Raw genomic sequence first — 16,650 nt, 5'->3', positions numbered from 1 at the left:
CGAATAGAAACTGAATGATCACCTACCTGTTAGACAGTAGCAAACCGATAGACAGCGAGCCGTACACAGTTGCAGATGGATGGACCCTTGATGAACAGAAGAACCATCAGGGAGGGAAGGGGTATTGGCATCCTCATAACCTGAAAGATAAAGACAATCAATACAGGTTTTGAAACTGAAAGATCACTTACCTTTTACACAGTTGCAGAACAATAAACAGTGATCTAGACACAGCTGCAGATGGACACATTGATGGTGGCTGAATCTACGGTCAGTGAGGGAGGGGCTCAGAAGGTCCAGAACCTGTAAGACAAAAAAAAAAGTCAATACATGTATAGAAACTGAATGATCACCTACCTGTTGTCACATAATGGCTACATCGGAACCTGAAAGACAACAAAGACAAACAATACAAGTTTTGAAACTGAAAGATCACTTACCTTTTACACAGTTGCAGAACAATAGACAGTGAGCCAGACACAGCTGCAGATGGACAGATTGATGGTGGCTGGATCTACGGTCAGTGAGGGGGGTGGACTCAGAAGGTCCTGAACCTGTAAGACAAAAAAAAAAAAGTCAACACATGTATAGAAACTGAATGATCACCTACCTGTTGTCACATAATGGCTACATCGGAACCTGAAAGATAACAAAGACAGTCAATACAGATTTTGAAACTGAAAGATCACTTACCTTTTACACAGTTGCAGAACAATAGACAGTGAGCCAGACACAGCTGCAGAAGGACAGATTGATGGTGGCTGGATCTACGGTCAGTGAGGGAAGGACTCAGAAGGTCCTGAACCTGTAAGACAAAGAAAATCAATACATGTATAGAAACTGAATGATCACCTACCTGTTAGAAAGTAGCAAACAGATAGACAGTGAGCCGTACACACTGTCAGATGTATGGACCCTTGATAAACAGATGCACCAACAGGGAGGGAAGGGGTAATGGCATCCTCTAAACCTGTAATACAACATAGAAAATCAATACATATATAGAAACTGAATGATCACCTACCTGTTAGTAAGTAGCAAACAGATAGAAAAAGATAACAAAGACAAACAATACAGGTTTTGAAACTGAAAGATCACTTACCTTTTACACAGTTGCAGAACAATAGCCAGTGAGCCAGACAAAGCTGCAGATGGACAGATTGATGGTGGCTGGATCTACGGTCAGGGAGGGGGGGCTCTGAAGGTCCTAAACCTGTAAGACAACAAAGAAAATCAATACATGTGTAGAAACTGAATGATCACCTACCTGTTGTCACCTAATGGCAACCTTGGAACCTGAAACACAACAAAGACAGTCAATACAGATTTTGAAAAACTGAAAGATCACTTACCTTTTACACAGTTGCAAACCAATAGACAGTGAGCCAGACACAGCTGCAGAAGGACAGATTGATGGAGGCTGGATCTAAGGTCAGGGAGGGGGGGGGACTCAGAAGGTCCTGAACATGTAAGACAAAAAAAAAAGTCAATACATGTATAGAAACTAAACGATGACCTACCTGTTAGACAGTAGCAAACAGATAGACAGTGAGCCTTACACACTGTCAGATGTATGGACCCTTGATGGACAGATGCACCATCAGGGAGGGAAGGGGTAATGATGGTGCATCTGTCCATCAAGGGTCCATACATCTGACAGGGACAGATGGACGGACCCTTGATAAACAGATGCACCATCAGGGACGGAGGGGGTAATGGCATCCTCTAAAACTGTAATACAACAAAGAAAATCAATACCTATATAGAAACTGAATGATCACCTACTTGTTAGACAGTAGCAAACAGATAGACAGTGAGCCGTACACAGTGACAGATGGACGGACCCTTGATGAACAGATGCACCATCAGGGAGGGAAGGGGAAATGGCATACTCTTAACTTGTAATACAACAAAGAAAATCAATACATAGATCACTTACCTTTTACACAGTTCCAGAACAATAGACAGTGAGCCAGACGCAGCTGCAGATGGACAGATTGATGGTGGCTGGATCTACGGTCAGGGAGGGGGGGCTCTGAAGGTTCTAAACCTGTAAGACAACAAAGAAAGTCAATACATGTATAGAAACTGAATGATCACCTAACTGTTAGACAGGTGCAGACAGATAGACAGTGAGCCGTACACACTGTCAGATGTATAAACCCTTGATGGACAGATGCACCATCAGGGAGGGAAGGGATAATGGCATCCTCTAAACCTGTAAGACAATAAAGAAAATCAATACACGAATAGAAACTGAATGATCACCTACCTGTTAGACAGTAGCAAACCGATAGACAGCGAGCCGTACACAGTTGCAGATGGATGGACCCTTGATGAACAGAAGAACCATCAGGGAGGGAAGGGGTATTGGCATCCTCATAACCTGAAAGATAAAGACAATCAATACAGGTTTTGAAACTGAAAGATCACTTACCTTTTACACAGTTGCAGAACAATAAACAGTGATCTAGACACAGCTGCAGATGGACACATTGATGGTGGCTGAATCTACGGTCAGTGAGGGAGGGGCTCAGAAGGTCCAGAACCTGTAAGACAAAAAAAAAAGTCAATACATGTATAGAAACTGAATGATCACCTACCTGTTGTCACATAATGGCTACATCGGAACCTGAAAGACAACAAAGACAAACAATACAAGTTTTGAAACTGAAAGATCACTTACCTTTTACACAGTTGCAGAACAATAGACAGTGAGCCAGACACAGCTGCAGATGGACAGATTGATGGTGGCTGGATCTACGGTCAGTGAGGGGGGTGGACTCAGAAGGTCCTGAACCTGTAAGACAAAAAAAAAAAAGTCAACACATGTATAGAAACTGAATGATCACCTACCTGTTGTCACATAATGGCTACATCGGAACCTGAAAGATAACAAAGACAGTCAATACAGATTTTGAAACTGAAAGATCACTTACCTTTTACACAGTTGCAGAACAATAGACAGTGAGCCAGACACAGCTGCAGAAGGACAGATTGATGGTGGCTGGATCTACGGTCAGTGAGGGAAGGACTCAGAAGGTCCTGAACCTGTAAGACAAAGAAAATCAATACATGTATAGAAACTGAATGATCACCTACCTGTTAGAAAGTAGCAAACAGATAGACAGTGAGCCGTACACACTGTCAGATGTATGGACCCTTGATAAACAGATGCACCAACAGGGAGGGAAGGGGTAATGGCATCCTCTAAACCTGTAATACAACATAGAAAATCAATACATATATAGAAACTGAATGATCACCTACCTGTTAGTAAGTAGCAAACAGATAGAAAAAGATAACAAAGACAAACAATACAGGTTTTGAAACTGAAAGATCACTTACCTTTTACACAGTTGCAGAACAATAGCCAGTGAGCCAGACAAAGCTGCAGATGGACAGATTGATGGTGGCTGGATCTACGGTCAGGGAGGGGGGGCTCTGAAGGTCCTAAACCTGTAAGACAACAAAGAAAATCAATACATGTGTAGAAACTGAATGATCACCTACCTGTTGTCACCTAATGGCAACCTTGGAACCTGAAACACAACAAAGACAGTCAATACAGATTTTGAAAAACTGAAAGATCACTTACCTTTTACACAGTTGCAAACCAATAGACAGTGAGCCAGACACAGCTGCAGAAGGACAGATTGATGGAGGCTGGATCTAAGGTCAGGGAGGGGGGGGGACTCAGAAGGTCCTGAACATGTAAGACAAAAAAAAAAGTCAATACATGTATAGAAACTAAACGATGACCTACCTGTTAGACAGTAGCAAACAGATAGACAGTGAGCCTTACACACTGTCAGATGTATGGACCCTTGATGGACAGATGCACCATCAGGGAGGGAAGGGGTAATGATGGTGCATCTGTCCATCAAGGGTCCATACATCTGACAGGGACAGATGGACGGACCCTTGATAAACAGATGCACCATCAGGGACGGAGGGGGTAATGGCATCCTCTAAAACTGTAATACAACAAAGAAAATCAATACCTATATAGAAACTGAATGATCACCTACTTGTTAGACAGTAGCAAACAGATAGACAGTGAGCCGTACACAGTGACAGATGGACGGACCCTTGATGAACAGATGCACCATCAGGGAGGGAAGGGGAAATGGCATACTCTTAACTTGTAATACAACAAAGAAAATCAATACATAGATCACTTACCTTTTACACAGTTCCAGAACAATAGACAGTGAGCCAGACGCAGCTGCAGATGGACAGATTGATGGTGGCTGGATCTACGGTCAGGGAGGGGGGGCTCTGAAGGTTCTAAACCTGTAAGACAACAAAGAAAGTCAATACATGTATAGAAACTGAATGATCACCTAACTGTTAGACAGGTGCAGACAGATAGACAGTGAGCCGTACACACTGTCAGATGTATAAACCCTTGATGGACAGATGCACCATCAGGGAGGGAAGGGATAATGGCATCCTCTAAACCTGTAAGACAATAAAGAAAATCAATACACGAATAGAAACTGAATGATCACCTACCTGTTAGACAGTAGCAAACCGATAGACAGCGAGCCGTACACAGTTGCAGATGGATGGACCCTTGATGAACAGAAGAACCATCAGGGAGGGAAGGGGTATTGGCATCCTCATAACCTGAAAGATAAAGACAATCAATACAGGTTTTGAAACTGAAAGATCACTTACCTTTTACACAGTTGCAGAACAATAAACAGTGATCTAGACACAGCTGCAGATGGACAGATTGATGGTGGCTGGATCTACGGTCAGTGAGGGGGGTGGAATCAGAAGGTCCTGAACCTGTAAGACAAAAAAAAAAGTCAATACATGTATAGAAACTGAATGATCACCTACCTGTTGTCACATAATGGCTACCTCGGAACCTGAAAGATAACAAAGACAGTCAATACAGATTTTGAAACTGAAAGATCACTTACCTTTTACACAGTTGCAGAACAATAGACAGTGAGCCAGACACAGCTGCAGAAGGACAGATTGATGGTGGCTGGATCTACGGTCAGTGAGGGAAGGACTCAGAAGGTCCTGAACCTGTAAGACAAAGAAAATCAATACATGTATAGAAACTGAATGATCACCTACCTGTTAGAAAGTAGCAAACAGATAGACAGTGAGCCGTACACACTGTCAGATGTATGGACCCTTGATGGACAGATGCACCATCAGGGAGGGAAGGGGTAATGGCATCCTCTAAACCTGTAATACAACAAAGAAAATCAATACATATATAGAAACTGAATGATCACCTACCTGTTAGTAAGTAGCAAACAGATAGAAAAAGATAACAAAGACAAACAATACAGGTTTTGAAACTGAAAGATCACTTACCTTTTACACAGTTGCAGAACAATAGCCAGTGAGCCAGACAAAGCTGCAGATGGACAGATTGATGGTGGCTGGATCTACGGTCAGGGAGGGGGGGCTCTGAAGGTCCTAAACCTGTAAGACAACAAAGAAAATCAATACATGTGTAGAAACTGAATGATCACCTACCTGTTGTCACCTAATGGCAACCTCGGAACCTGAAACACAACAAAGACAGTCAATACAGATTTTGAAAAACTGAAAGATCACTTACCTTTTACACAGTTGCAAACCAATAGACAGTGAGCCAGACACAGCTGCAGAAGGACAGATTGATGGAGGCTGGATCTAAGGTCAGGGAGGGGGGGGACTCAGAAGGTCCTGAACATGTAAGACAAAAAAAAAAGTCAATACATGTATAGAAACTAAACGATGACCTACCTGTTAGACAGTAGCAAACAGATAGACAGTGAGCCTTACACACTGTCAGATGTATGGACCCTTGATGGACAGATGCACCATCAGGGAGGGAAGGGGTAATGATGGTGCATCTGTCCATCAAGGGTCCATACATCTGACAGTGACAGATGGACGGACCCTTGATAAACAGATGCACCATCAGGGACGGAGGGGGTAATGGCATCCTCTAAAACTGTAATACAACAAAGAAAATCAATACCTATATAGAAACTGAATGATCACCTACTTGTTAGACAGTAGCAAACAGATAGACAGTGAGCCGTACACAGTGACAGATGGATGGACCCTTGATGAACAGATGCACCATCAGGGAGGGAAGGGGAAATGGCATACTCTTAACTTGTAATACAACAAAGAAAATCAATACATAGATCACTTACCTTTTACACAGTTGCAGAACAATAGACAGTGAGCCAGACGCAGCTGCAGATGGACAGATTGATGGTGGCTGGATCTACGGTCAGGGAGGGGGGGCTCTGAAGGTTCTAAACCTGTAAGACAACAAAGAAAGTCAATACATGTATAGAAACTGAATGATCACCTAACTGTTAGACAGGTGCAGACAGATAGACAGTGAGCCGTACACACTGTCAGATGTATGGACCCTTGATGGACAGATGCACCATCAGGGAGGGAAGGGGTAATGGCATCCTCTAAACCTGTAAGACAATAAAGAAAATCAATACACGAATAGAAACTGAATGATCACCTACCTGTTAGACAGTAGCAAACCGATAGACAGCGAGCCGTACAGAGTTGCAGATGGATGGACCCTTGATGAACAGAAGAACCATCAGGGAGGGAAGGGGTATTGGCATCCTCATAACCTGAAAGATAAAGACAATCAATACAGGTTTTGAAACTGAAAGATCACTTACCTTTTACACAGTTGCAGAACAATAAACAGTGATCTAGACACAGCTGCAGATGGACACATTGATGGTGGCTGAATCTACGGTCAGTGAGGGAGGGGCTCAGAAGGTCCAGAACCTGTAAGACAAAAAAAAAGTCAATACATGTATAGAAACTGAATGATCACCTACCTGTTGTCACATAATGGCTACATCGGAACCTGAAAGACAACAAAGACAAACAATACAAGTTTTGAAACTTAAAGATCACTTACCTTTTACACAGTTGCAGAACAATAGACAGTGAGCCAGACACAGCTGCAGATGGACAGATTGATGGTGGCTGGATCTACGGTCAGTGAGGGGGGTGGACTCAAAAGGTCCTGAACCTGTAAGACAAAAAAAAAAAGTCAACACATGTATAGAAACTGAATGATCACCTACCTGTTGTCACATAATGGCTACCTCGGAACCTGAAAGATAACAAAGACAGTCAATACAGATTTTGAAACTGAAAGATCACTTACCTTTTACACAGTTGCAGAATAATAGACAGTGAGCCAGACACAGCTGCAGAAGGACAGATTGATGGTGGCTGGATCTACGGTCAGTGAGGGAAGGACTCAGAAGGTCCTGAACCTGTAAGACAAAGAAAATCAATACATGTATAGAAACTGAATGATCACCTACCTGTTAGAAAGTAGCAAACAGATAGACAGTGAGCCGTACACACTGTCAGATGTATGGACCCTTGATGGACAGATGCACCATCAGGGAGGGAAGGGGTAATGGCATCCTCTAAACCTGTAATACAACAAAGAAAATCAATACATATATAGAAACTGAATGATCACCTACCTGTTAGTAAGTAGCAAACAGATAGACAGTGAGCCTTACACACTGTCAGATGTATGGACCCTTGATGGACAGATGCACCATCAGGGAGGGAAGGGGTAATGGCATCCTCTAAACCTGTAAGACAATAAAGAAAATCAATACATGAATAGAAACTGAATGATCACCTACCTGTTAGACAGTAGCAAACCGATAGACAGCGAGCCGTAAACAGCTGCAGATGGATGGACCCTTGATGAACAGAAGAACCATCAGGGAGGGAAGGGGTATTGGCATCCTCATAACCTGAAAGATAACAAAGACAAACAATACAGGTTTTGAAACTGAAAGATCACTTACCTTTTACACAGTTGCAGAACAATAGCCAGTGAGCCAGACAAAGCTGCAGATGGACAGATTGATGGTGGCTGGATCTACGGTCAGGGAGGGGGGGCTCTGAAGGTCCTAAACCTGTAAGACAACAAAGAAAATCAATACATGTGTAGAAACTGAATGATCACCTACCTGTTGTCACCTAATGGCAACCTCGGAACCTGAAACACAACAAAGACAGTCAATACAGATTTTGAAAAACTGAAAGATCACTTACCTTTTACACAGTTGCAAACCAATAGACAGTGAGCCAGACACAGCTGCAGAAGGACAGATTGATGGAGGCTGGATCTAAGGTCAGGGAGGGGGGGGGACTCAGAAGGTCCTGAACATGTAAGACAAAAAAAAAAAGTCAATACATGTATAGAAACTAAACGATGACCTACCTGTTAGACAGTAGCAAACAGATAGACAGTGAGCCTTACACACTGTCAGATGTATGGACCCTTGATGGACAGATGCACCATCAGGGAGGGAAGGGGTAATGATGGTGCATCTGTCCATCAAGGGTCCATACATCTGACAGTGACAGATGGACGGACCCTTGATAAACAGATGCACCATCAGGGACGGAGGGGGTAATGGCATCCTCTAAACCTGTAATACAACAAAGAAAATCAATACATATATAGAAACTGAATGATCACCTACTTGTTAGACAGTAGCAAACAGATAGACAGTGAGCCATACACAGTGACAGATGGACGGACCCTTGATGAACAGATGCACCATCAGGGAGGGAAGGGGAAATGGCATACTCTTAACTTGTAATACAACAAAGAAAATCAATACATAGATCACTTACCTTTTACACAGTTGCAGAACAATAGACAGTGAGCCAGACGCAGCTGCAGATGGACAGATTGATGGTGGCTGGATTTACGGTCATGGAGGGGGGGCTCTGAAGGTTCTAAACCTGTAAGACAACAAAGAAAGTCAATACATGTATAGAAACTGAATGATCACCTAACTGTTAGAAAGTAGCAAACAGATAGACAGTGAGCCGTACACACTGTCAGATGTATGGACCCTTGATGAACAGATGCACCATCAGGGAGGGAAGGGGTAATGGCATCCTCTAAACCTGTAATACAACAAAGAAAATCAATACATATATAGAAACTGAATGATCACCTACCTGTTAGACAGTAGCAAACCGATAGACAGCGAGCCGTACACAGTTGCAGATGGATGGACCCTTGATGAACAGAAGAACCATCAGGGAGGGAAGGGGTATTGGCATCCTCATAACCTGAAAGATAAAGACAATCAATACAGGTTTTGAAACTGAAAGATCACTTACCTTTTACACAGTTGCAGAACAATAAACAGTGATCTAGACACAGCTGCAGATGGACAGATTGATGGTGGCTGGATCTACGGTCAGTGAGGGGGGTGGAATCAGAAGGTCCTGAACCTGTAAAACAAAAAAAAAGTCAATACATGTATAGAAACTGAATGATCACCTACCTGTTGTCACATAATGGCTACCTCGGAACCTGAAAGATAACAAAGACAGTCAATACAGATTTTGAAACTGAAAGATCACTTACCTTTTACACAGTTGCAGAACAATAGACAGTGAGCCAGACACAGCTGCAGAAGGACAGATTGATGGTGGCTGGATCTACGGTCAGTGAGGGAAGGACTCAGAAGGTCCTGAACCTGTAAGACAAAGAAAATCAATACATGTATAGAAACTGAATGATCACCTACCTGTTAGAAAGTAGCAAACAGATAGACAGTGAGCCGTACACACTGTCAGATGTATGGACCCTTGATGGACAGATGCACCATCAGGGAGGGAAGGGGTAATGGCATCCTCTAAATCTGTAATACAACAAAGAAAATCAATACATATATAGAAACTGAATGATCACCTACCTGTTAGTAAGTAGCAAACAGATAGACAGTGAGCCTTACACACTGTCAGATGTATGGACCCTTGATGGACAGATGCACCATCAGGGAGGGAAGGGGTAATGGCATCCTCTAAACCTGTAATACAACAAAGAAAATCAATACATATATAGAAACTGAATGATCACCTACCTGTTAGTAAGTAGCAAACAGATAGAAAAAGATAACAAAGACAAACAATACAGGTTTTGAAACTGAAAGATCACTTACCTTTTACACAGTTGCAGAACAATAGCCAGTGAGCCAGACACAGCTGCAGAAGGACAGATTGATGGAGGCTGGATCTAAGGTCAGGGAGGGGGGGGACTCAGAAGGTCCTGAACATGTAAGACAAAAAAAAAAGTCAATACATGTATAGAAACTAAACGATGACCTACCTGTTAGACAGTAGCAAACAGATAGACAGTGAGCCTTACACACTGTCAGATGTATGGACCCTTGATGGACAGATGCACCATCAGGGAGGGAAGGGGTAATGATGGTGCATCTGTCCATCAAGGGTCCATACATCTGACAGTGACAGATGGACGGACCCTTGATAAACAGATGCACCATCAGGGACGGAGGGGGTAATGGCATCCTCTAAACCTGTAATACAACAAAGAAAATCAATACATATATAGAAACTGAATGATCACCTACTTGTTAGACAGTAGCAAACAGATAGACAGTGAGCCGTACACAGTGACAGATGGACGGACCCTTGATGAACAGATGCACCATCAGGGAGGGAAGGGGAAATGGCATACTCTTAACTTGTAATACAACAAAGAAAATCAATACATAGATCACTTACCTTTTACACAGTTGCAGAACAATAGACAGTGAGCCAGACGCAGCTGCAGATGGACAGATTGATGGTGGCTGGATCTACGGTCAGGGAGGGGGGGCTCTGAAGGTTCTAAACCTGTAAGACAACAAAGAAAGTCAATACATGTATAGAAACTGAATGATCACCTAACTGTTAGACAGGTGCAGACAGATAGACAGTGAGCCGTACACACTGTCAGATGTATGGACCCTTGATGGACAGATGCACCATCAGGGAGGGAAGGGGTAATGGCATCCTCTAAACCTGTAAGACAATAAAGAAAATCAATACACGAATAGAAACTGAATGATCACCTAACTGTTAGACAGTAGCAAACAGATAGACAGCGAGCCGTACACAGTTGCAGATGGATGGACCCTTGATGAACAGAAGAACCATCTGGGAGGGAAGGGGTATTGGCATCCTCATAACCTGAAAGATAAAGACAATCAATACAGGTTTTGAAACTGAAAGATCACTTACCTTTTACACAGTTGCAGAACAATAAACAGTGATCTAGACACAGCTGCAGATGGACAGATTGATGGTGGCTGGATCTACGGTCAGTGAGGGGGGTGGAATCAGAAGGTCCTGAACCTGTAAGACAAAAAAAAAAGTCAATACATGTATAGAAACTGAATGATCACCTACCTGTTGTCACATAATGGCTACCTCGGAACCTGAAAGATAACAAAGACAGTCAATACAGATTTTGAAACTGAAAGATCACTTACCTTTTACACAGTTGCAGAACAATAGACAGTGAGCCAGACACAGCTGCAGAAGGACAGATTGATGGTGGCTGGATCTACGGTCAGTGAGGGAAGGACTCAGAAGGTCCTGAACCTGTAAGACAAAGAAAATCAATACATGTATAGAAACTGAATGATCACCTACCTGTTAGAAAGTAGCAAACAGATAGACAGTGAGCCGTACACACTGTCAGATGTATGGACCCTTGATGGACAGATGCACCATCAGGGAGGGAAGGGGTAATGGCATCCTCTAAATCTGTAATACAACAAAGAAAATCAATACATATATAGAAACTGAATGATCACCTACCTGTTAGTAAGTAGCAAACAGATAGACAGTGAGCCTTACACACTGTCAGATGTATGGACCCTTGATGGACAGATGCACCATCAGGGAGGGAAGGGGTAATGGCATCCTCTAAACCTGTAATACAACAAAGAAAATCAATACATATATAGAAACTGAATGATCACCTACCTGTTAGTAAGTAGCAAACAGATAGAAAAAGATAACAAAGACAAACAATACAGGTTTTGAAACTGAAAGATCACTTACCTTTTACACAGTTGCAGAACAATAGCCAGTGAGCCAGACAAAGCTGCAGATGGACAGATTGATGGTGGCTGGATCTACGGTCAGGGAGGGGGGGCTCTGAAGGTCCTAAACCTGTAAGACAACAAAGAAAATCAATACATGTGTAGAAACTGAATGATCACCTACCTGTTGTCACCTAATGGCAACCTCGGAACCTGAAACACAACAAAGACAGTCAATACAGATTTTGAAAAACTGAAAGATCACTTACCTTTTACACAGTTGCAAACCAATAGACAGTGAGCCAGACACAGCTGCAGAAGGACAGATTGATGGAGGCTGGATCTAAGGTCAGGGAGGGGGGGGACTCAGAAGGTCCTGAACATGTAAGACAAAAAAAAAAGTCAATACATGTATAGAAACTAAACGATGACCTACCTGTTAGACAGTAGCAAACAGATAGACAGTGAGCCTTACACACTGTCAGATGTATGGACCCTTGATGGACAGATGCACCATCAGGGAGGGAAGGGGTAATGATGGTGCATCTGTCCATCAAGGGTCCATACATCTGACAGTGACAGATGGACGGACCCTTGATAAACAGATGCACCATCAGGGACGGAGGGGGTAATGGCATCCTCTAAACCTGTAATACAACAAAGAAAATCAATACATATATAGAAACTGAATGATCACCTACTTGTTAGACAGTAGCAAACAGATAGACAGTGAGCCGTACACAGTGACAGATGGACGGACCCTTGATGAACAGATGCACCATCAGGGAGGGAAGGGGAAATGGCATACTCTTAACTTGTAATACAACAAAGAAAATCAATACATAGATCACTTACCTTTTACACAGTTGCAGAACAATAGACAGTGAGCCAGACGCAGCTGCAGATGGACAGATTGATGGTGGCTGGATCTACGGTCAGGGAGGGGGGGCTCTGAAGGTTCTAAACCTGTAAGACAACAAAGAAAGTCAATACATGTATAGAAACTGAATGATCACCTAACTGTTAGACAGGTGCAGACAGATAGACAGTGAGCCGTACACACTGTCAGATGTATGGACCCTTGATGGACAGATGCACCATCAGGGAGGGAAGGGGTAATGGCATCCTCTAAACCTGTAAGACAATAAAGAAAATCAATACACGAATAGAAACTGAATGATCACCTAACTGTTAGACAGTAGCAAACAGATAGACAGCGAGCCGTACACAGTTGCAGATGGATGGACCCTTGATGAACAGAAGAACCATCTGGGAGGGAAGGGGTATTGGCATCCTCATAACCTGAAAGATAAAGACAATCAATACAGGTTTTGAAACTGAAAGATCACTTACCTTTTACACAGTTGCAGAACAATAAACAGTGATCTAGACACAGCTGCAGATGGACAGATTGATGGTGGCTGGATCTACGGTCAGTGAGGGGGGTGGAATCAGAAGGTCCTGAACCTGTAAGACAAAAAAAAAAGTCAATACATGTATAGAAACTGAATGATCACCTACCTGTTGTCACATAATGGCTACCTCGGAACCTGAAAGATAACAAAGACAGTCAATACAGATTTTGAAACTGAAAGATCACTTACCTTTTACACAGTTGCAGAACAATAGACAGTGAGCCAGACACAGCTGCAGAAGGACAGATTGATGGTGGCTGGATCTACGGTCAGTGAGGGAAGGACTCAGAAGGTCCTGAACCTGTAAGACAAAGAAAATCAATACATGTATAGAAACTGAATGATCACCTACCTGTTAGAAAGTAGCAAACAGATAGACAGTGAGCCGTACACACTGTCAGATGTATGGACCCTTGATGGACAGATGCACCATCAGGGAGGGAAAGGGTAATGGCATCCTCTAAACCTGTAATACAACAAAGAAAATCAATACATATATAGAAACTGAATGATCACCTACCTGTTAGTAAGTAGCAAACAGATAGAAAAAGATAACAAAGACAAACAATACAGGTTTTGAAACTGAAAGATCACTTACCTTTTACACAGTTGCAAACCAATAGACAGTGAGCCAGACAAAGCTGCAGATGGACAGATTGATGGTGGCTGGATCTACGGTCAGGGAGGGGGGGCTCTGAAGGTCCTAAACCTGTAAGACAACAAAGAAAATCAATACATGTGTAGAAACTGAATGATCACCTACCTGTTGTCACCTAATGGCAACCTCGGAACCTGAAACACAACAAAGACAGGCAATACAGATTTTGAAAAACTGAAAGATCACTTACCTTTTACACAGTTGCAAACCAATAGACAGTGAGCCAGACACAGCTGCAGAAGGACAGATTGATGGAGGCTGGATCTAAGGTCAGGGAGGGGGGGGGACTCAGAAGGTCCTGAACATGTAAGACAAAAAAAAAAGTCAATACATGTATAGAAACTAAACGATGACCTACCTGTTAGACAGTAGCAAACAGATAGACAGTGAGCCTTACACACTGTCAGATGTATGGACCCTTGATGGACAGATGCACCATCAGGGAGGGAAGGGGTAATGATGGTGCATCTGTCCATCAAGGGTCCATACATCTGACAGTGACAGATGGACGGACCCTTGATAAACAGATGCACCATCAGGGACGGAGGGGGTAATGGCATCCTCTAAAACTGTAATACAACAAAGAAAATCAATACCTATATAGAAACTGAATGATCACCTACTTGTTAGACAGTAGCAAACAGATAGACAGTGAGCCGTACACAGTGACAGATGGACGGACCCTTGATGAACAGATGCACCATCAGGGAGGGAAGGGGAAATGGCATACTCTTAACTTGTAATACAACAAAGAAAATCAATACATAGATCACTTACCTTTTACACAGTTGCAGAACAATAGACAGTGAGCCAGACGCAGCTGCAGATGGACAGATTGATGGTGGCTGGATCTACGGTCAGGGAGGGGGGGCTCTGAAGGTTCTAAACCTGTAAGACAACAAAGAAAGTCAATACATGTATAGAAACTGAATGATCACCTAACTGTTAGACAGGTGCAGACAGATAGACAGTGAGCCGTACACACTGTCAGATGTATGGACCCTTGATGGACAGATGCACCATCAGGGAGGGAAGGGGTAATGGCATCCTCTAAACCTGTAAGACAATAAAGAAAATCAATACACGAATAGAAACTGAATGATCACCTACCTGTTAGACAGTAGCAAACCGATAGACAGCGAGCCGTACACAGTTGCAGATGGATGGACCCTTGATGAACAGAAGAACCATCAGGGAGGGAAGGGGTATTGGCATCCTCATAACCTGAAAGATAAAGACAATCAATACAGGTTTTGAAACTGAAAGATCACTTACCTTTTACACAGTTGCAGAACAATAAACAGTGATCTAGACACAGCTGCAGATGGACAGATTGATGGTGGCTGGATCTACGGTCAGTGAGGGGGGTGGAATCAGAAGGTCCTGAACCTGTAAGACAAAAAAAAAAGTCAATACATGTATAGAAACTGAATGATCACCTACCTGTTGTCACATAATGGCTACCTCGGAACCTGAAAGATAACAAAGACAGTCAATACAGATTTTGAAACTGAAAGATCACTTACCTTTTACACAGTTGCAGAACAATAGACAGTGAGCCAGACACAGCTGCAGAAGGACAGATTGATGGTGGCTGGATCTACGGTCAGTGAGGGAAGGACTCAGAAGGTCCTGAACCTGTAAGACAAAGAAAATCAATACATGTATAGAAACTGAATGATCACCTACCTGTTAGAAAGTAGCAAACAGATAGACAGTGAGCCGTACACACTGTCAGATGTATGGACCCTTGATGGACAGATGCACCATCAGGGAGGGAAGGGGTAATGGCATCCTCTAAACCTGTAATACAACAAAGAAAATCAATACATATATAGAAACTGAATGATCACCTACCTGTTAGTAAGTAGCAAACAGATAGAAAAAGATAACAAAGACAAACAATACAGGTTTTGAAACTGAAAGATCACTTACCTTTTACAAAGTTGCAAACCAATAGACAGTGAGCCAGACAAAGCTGCAGATGGACAGATTGATGGTGGCTGGATCTACGGTCAGGGAGGGGGGGCTCTGAAGGTCCTAAACCTGTAAGACAACAAAGAAAATCAATACATGTGTAGAAACTGAATGATCACCTACCTGTTGTCACCTAATGGCAACCTCGGAACCTGAAAGACAACAAAGACAGTCAATACAGATTTTGAAAAACTGAAAGATCACTTACCTTTTACACAGTTGCAAACCAATAGACAGTGAGCCAGACACAGCTGCAGAAGGACAGATTGATGGAGGCTGGATCTAAGGTCAGGGAGGGGGGGGGACTCAGAAGGTCCTGAACATGTAAGACAAAAAAAAAAGTCAATACATGTATAGAAACTAAACGATGACCTACCTGTTAGACAGTAGCAAACAGATAGACAGTGAGCCTTACACACTGTCAGATGTATGGACCCTTGATGGACAGATGCACCATCAGGGAGGGAAGGGGTAATGATGGTGCATCTGTCCATCAAGGGTCCATACATCTGACAGTGACAGATGGACGGACCCTTGATAAACAGATGCACCATCAGGGACGGAGGGGGTAATGGCATCCTCTAAACCTGTAATACAACAAAGAAAATCAATACATATATAGAAACTGAATGATCACCTACTTGTTAGACAGTAGCAAACAGATAGACAGTGAGCCGTACACAGTGACAGATGGACGGAC

This window comes from Salminus brasiliensis, chromosome 12, assembly GCF_030463535.1.
Source record: "Salminus brasiliensis chromosome 12, fSalBra1.hap2, whole genome shotgun sequence".
NCBI lineage: Eukaryota > Metazoa > Chordata > Actinopteri > Characiformes > Bryconidae > Salminus > Salminus brasiliensis.
Note: the sequence above shows the minus strand (reverse complement) of the source record.